Raw genomic sequence first — 6,000 nt, 5'->3', positions numbered from 1 at the left:
AATTCAAAACTATTGTAAAAAATGAAACTACACCTGAGCTGTCATAGCCTTAGAGAGCTGAGGAGCCAAGATGAAGCATTTTGTTTTATTTCTGAAGCTTTGATTGTCCTGCCAACATACATCTGTGCTGTCACTCTGAGGACCCACTAGTAGGACAGAACTGGCAGGCAGCTCTTGATTGATGAGTGTTCTTATCAATTTTATTATTTGTTGAGTATTTCTTCTCTGACAAGTTTAACTGAAAATATTCACCCAGGTCTTACAACGATGTGAGTCAACAAGCAGCAGAATTCCATTTCAGTGTATTTAGGACACGTCAGTAAATAAACAACTGTACAAAAACATAATGGACTCTCTGGAGATAAGAAGGATAATGTTAGTTCCAAAGTATTATTGGTCTATTTGAATAGAAGAACAAAGTAACAAAACCTGAAAAGGCAAATATACAAAGAGGAATTCCAAATCAGATAGGGATGCTGTGAACTTTCTTAAATTATTTATAACATCAAAGTTTAGTAGGGAGTCTTTTACTAATTTTTCCATTTTAATCTTTGCTTGAAAAAGACAAAAGACCTCAAAATTGAGACATTAGCTTACACTTCCTAATTTTCTAAATATAAACAAGAATTTGTTAATGACTACCGCAGCCTTAGAATCAAATATCCCATGCATTCGCTTACAAACACAGGTTTGCAGTGTTCATGCCACAGTCTGAGGTCGATTTAAGAATCTGATGGTATCATACAAACTGGTTTCAGTTTGGACTCTAAACTTGTTCTTCCTGATTGTGTATGGTGAATAGAAATTATATTCCTCTTTTACTTTCTTTACCTTGCAGTAGAACTAGCTTTCATAGATACTAGAGTTCTTTATGGCTCAGCTGGAGGAAAAGTACCTGAGATTATATAATAAATGACTGGATTTTATTTGTTTTTCTTGTGTTTGATTGATTGCACTTGTCTTCTGTAACTAGAAGATCCAGGGATAAGTTTGAAATTAGAAGCGACTTACTTTAACTCTTCATGGTGTTGTCATTAAGCATGCCTTAGTAGCCAGTTTCATTCCCTCAGACTAATTCTGTTGCCAGGTAAATGATGACTATATAGTCTGGACTTCACATACATTCCTTCACTTCATAATTGGACACAGGCAGGTTTCTACTGCAGAAATCACCCCGAACTAGATTTTATTTCCTCTAATTGAATCAGATTTTTATTCTAGAGGCAATACAAAAGGAATGGCTGGCAATGATCAAATGCTAAGCATAGAGCAAGTTAAATTAAGAAAAGCTAAAGCCTGAAAGTTAAGCATTAGTGTTATATTGATTTGCTTGGTTAAGGAATTATTGTAGGAGTTGAAGTCATTAGTCTTGAAAACCTTCTGGGAACAAATTATATTCTTTAGGAATATTTGAAATATACAAAAGAAGTTATGAAATAGTCTGGGAAATTGAAGCTGTGTGCTTATGTAGTCACTGTATTTCAATAATTTGGTATATACTTCTGTGACCCTTAGAGATAATTATTCTTACAAGCACAAAATCAAATCCTATGCTAAGCTCCATGCAGATATTTTCATAGCATACATAGTAATATTTATACTAAATATTATTATCCTTACTTAGAAAACAAGAAAACTGTGGTATATTGAGTTTAAGCTTTATAAAGAAGAAATGAGAAGTGACTTGATGTTTACCCTTTTAATTTCAAAGTTTGCTTTTATGATTACTACATTATTGTTATGCAAAATATTGTCTCTAAGCTCACTTTCTTTTTATTGTGAACACACAGTGGAAAGAAAAAAATTCCCAGCATCTTTCAATAGTGTTACTTTAAGTGCCTAAATCATAGTCTGGATTATAATAAAATAGACAGTATTGAATAAAGATACATAGTGCTTCATCTGAAAATTATGTTATTTCTTGTATTGGTTATTTGAATGAGAATTCTCTCTCTTCTCTGTCTCTATCTCTGTCTCTGTCTCTCTCTCTCCACACATACACACACACACACACAGACACACACAGACACACATACACACACACACACACACACATACTTGGTCTTGAGTACTGTTTGAGAAGGTCATGGAAGCTTTGTGGGTAGAGCCTTCCTGGAGGAAATATGTCACTGAGAGCAGGGTTTCTGTGTGTGATTGCAGCCTTCTTCCTTTCTGGTTCTTCCTCTATGCATCTGTGTTCACATGAAATGTGACATGCCAGTTTCTTTCCTGCCTCTCTTGACAGTTATCATACATGCCCCTCTACGATGCCTTCTATTAACCTGTGAACGAAAGTAAATACTTTCTTTCCAATTTTATATTCTGTCAATTATATCTATCCTGTTGTGTCAACAAAAAAGTAACTAATATATTTGGTATAAAGAATCCTGGAATTGGATGATGTATATAAGTGGAGAGAGTAAGGATCTGCATTGAAAAAAGTAACAATGTATATGATGATCTTTTAATAAAATTTTGAATTTGCAATCTAGCAAAATATATGACTTATATAGAACTTTCTATGCATTTGCTTGTCATTGTAACTTTAAGATACCCTGTGATATATGTCTTTCTCCAGTATGACATGTCTGCTTATACTCTCCACAGACCTCAGTCTAATTGGGCAAATGAATAAATGTGAACAGTGGATTTGGAGGGCCAAAAAAGATGTTCAGCACATCAATATTTCCTTCTTCTCTAAGATCTCTCCCTCTCTTCTCTTCTCTCTCCCCTCCCCTCTCCCTCTCTTTTTCCTTCTTCTCCTCCCCCTTGCCCTTCCCCCCTCTTGCATCACCCCCCCCCAAACACAGGTTATGTACTGAAAAGGATAAAAGTATCGGTGTGACACACCATTAAAAGTTTAAAAGTCTAACAGTTAATAATATATTCACTTAGGCATCAAAATTTTTAAATAAAATGTAGCTGTAGCTTTTCTTTATCTAAAGAAGAAGATCTTAGTTTGGTTCCATTAAATCCTTTTTTGTATGTTACTAGAATTCAATACTTTTTTTGCTAATTGAGGAAGTTTTATACTTATTAATTTATTATAAATTAATTATAAAATACCACTGAAAGGTAGAAATTGCATTTTGGCTGAGGGTCATCATTTCACTTCCTTTTCTTACATTTCTTTACCAACCCAGGCTCTCTTCTACTACGGTAAGAAAGCAGAAGCAACTGTGTTCCATTCCTCCAAATCTGAAAGAAGCTAAGTGACATATCTCAGAATATATACTCTGACGAGTTTGAAGGCTATTGATTTCTTCACTCTCTGTTTACTGATGAAAAAAGGGATACTTACAGTAACTAAGGGCAGAGAGTGAGCATGAAAAGCTAACCTACTGTGTGGAGTGGTTCTCACCCTCATCCTCCTAGTTTAGATCGCAGCAACTGGTTTCTGCAATGCTTTTATATGCTAAACACTTATCCTATTAAATTATCTGATGTAAGTAGTATGTTATCTACTGACCTTCAAAGTCTGTTCAGTCAGAATGTCATCTGTGCAGTTTGTACCTAGGCTCTTTACACAGTCTCCCAACAGTGTGTCTAAAGGTGAAGGTGACCATCAAAAAGGACAAGGATGCCCAAGTTTACTAGAGCCTTTCACCAGCTATATTTCTAAGATTTGATTAGGATAACCTTCTTCCATTACTTTATTTATCCATTTACATAATGAGTTTCATACTGCTCCATCTGCATATGTAAGGACAGAGTAATGAATAGAAAACAGTGCTGACCCAAAGCTGATTTTTTCTTAGAGGGTGGGCTAGGCAAGAAAATTGATCAAATCATAGAGATATGAGTTATTAGCATAAATACTGTATCATTACAGAACATACTATAAACAAGTCCATAATTCATATTTATTATCAGTATTCACTCACTTCTGAAATACAGTCTATTGTTATTTTTTAATTCTGAATATGATACAATGAGCATTCACAGTCAAGCAGATTAATCAATATTCAAGGTAGATGTATTTATCTTGTGTCTAATTCAAGGCTTAAAGTAGCCATCAGTTTTAAGTCTCCATGCAATTAAACTACTACAGGTACTTTGTGATCCGTGAGATTCCTCCATACTCATAGATAATTATTAATAGAGTGTTTCACTCTTAGAAGCTTAAACAGATAAAAAAATTCTGATTTTGAAATTATTGTAATAGAAAGTACCTTAAAGAATAAATATCTAGGATTCTTTATAAGTTTATAGTCAAAGGAAATACTTAAATCCTATTGAACACAGGAAATTAGAGCAACATAATGAGTAAAGATGTATATGAAAACCGTAAGACTTTGTATCAAGGCAAGAAGTTCTCCATACTTAGAACAATCCTGGCCTATTGTTCAACTAGATAGGACGTCTAATTAGCTAAGCACAGATTTTTCTTTCTTTTTTTTTTCCTCCTCCAGAAAGCCATTCAATTTTTTAAAATATTCAAAATTCCTAAAAGAAACAATTTTAATCATCTATCTGTAAGTTGGTAGCACTATAGGAAATTGACAGCCTGGAATAAAAGTTAAACACCCTTTTAATTCTCTGTGCTCCTAATTTATATCATTAGCATATCTTAATCTGTCAAAGTAATCAAAGCCATCAGTGTGGGAGAAAAGGTGACTTGTACCTACGAAGATCATGTACTTATTAATATGATTATTTAAATCAGTCAGGTGGAGAGAGCTGGCATTCAGTGCCTACCCACTGACCATGCACAAATTTCCCTCTTTCTCGTATGACTGAGGTCATTTCTTTAAATAATAACACACTAGCTAGCCCCTGAAACATGGAATAGCACTGGATAGTGTGTGTGCAAGCACCATAAGGCATCTATGTGTGGCCTCTGGGAAGATTCTCAAGTCACGTGAGATCAAGTTTATTTCCCAGTTATACTAGCATAAGGCATTCTTTCCACATTATCCAGAATGGATTCACTGCTCGGGACACACACATGCTAACCCTTGTCTTTTGTCATGAAATCCTTTTCTCTACCTCAGTAAGTGACTTCATCTTTCTACATTCTGGTAGGAGCTAGTGTTTGTTGTTGGGAGCACAGGGCTGTAAAAGTATTTTCTGTTCTCTTCTTGATTCTTGAGTATATGTGAGCTTAACCTATCACCATAATCTTTGGCAGTTTTTTCTAAGCCCTTGGTCAGTGACATTAAATTATCATAAAATTGTCTAGAAAAACTAACACTTGCTATTTAGGTGCCTACTGGATTTCTTTCCCTCTTTGTCTTATCCTCTCTCTCTCTCTCTCTCTCTCTCTCTCTCTCTCTCTCTCTCACACACACACACACACACACACACACTCTAATTTATATGTAAACCTTATGTATGAAAACAACTCTGCTCATAGATAAGCACATGCTAATTGAGAATTCCTCAGGAGGACAGAGCTTCTTAAAAAGCAGTGTTTTATTTTTAGTATCGTAAAAGCATTCGTTAAGGGTAAAACAGCGAAAAAGATCAAAGCACATGAAAGAGAAATGGCATTCTTTGTACTTCCCTTGTTGTCTTGACTGAAACTTAGCCCTCTTCACCTCATGCCCCACTGGATTCACTAACCTCCAGCTTTCTCCTCCCTATTATGCTAATGTAAAAAAAAAGTGTTTCTAGAAGCTAACAAGTTTGATTGCCTCTGACTTTTGTACTGTTTGAAATAGCAACATCTATGGAACCTCTCATTCTTCTAGGGACTATTGAAAATTCTTTACCACCACCAGAAGAATGGATTCTCATCACCCATACTGTGGTCATGGCTGGGAGACTGGGGAGCAGTACCTCTAGCTGACTTTCAGCAACAATATTGGATGGAACAACTATCCCCAGAGAATCCCAGATACACAGCGTATTATTTTCCATCATTTGCTTCTGCCTTTGAATATCTATCTATGCTGTAGAGCAGGAAAAAATCACAGACTTTTCTAAAAGTGGGTGCCACAAAACAGCCATGAAAGATTTTGTCCGACCGCCAAACCAACAAAACTAGAGGTGACATAT

Source organism: Mus musculus, chromosome 4, assembly GCF_000001635.26.
Source record: "Mus musculus strain C57BL/6J chromosome 4, GRCm38.p6 C57BL/6J".
In the NCBI taxonomy this organism is placed as follows: domain Eukaryota; kingdom Metazoa; phylum Chordata; class Mammalia; order Rodentia; family Muridae; genus Mus; species Mus musculus.
The sequence above is the reverse complement of the archived record's forward strand: the minus strand, read 5'-3'. Positions refer to the sequence as shown.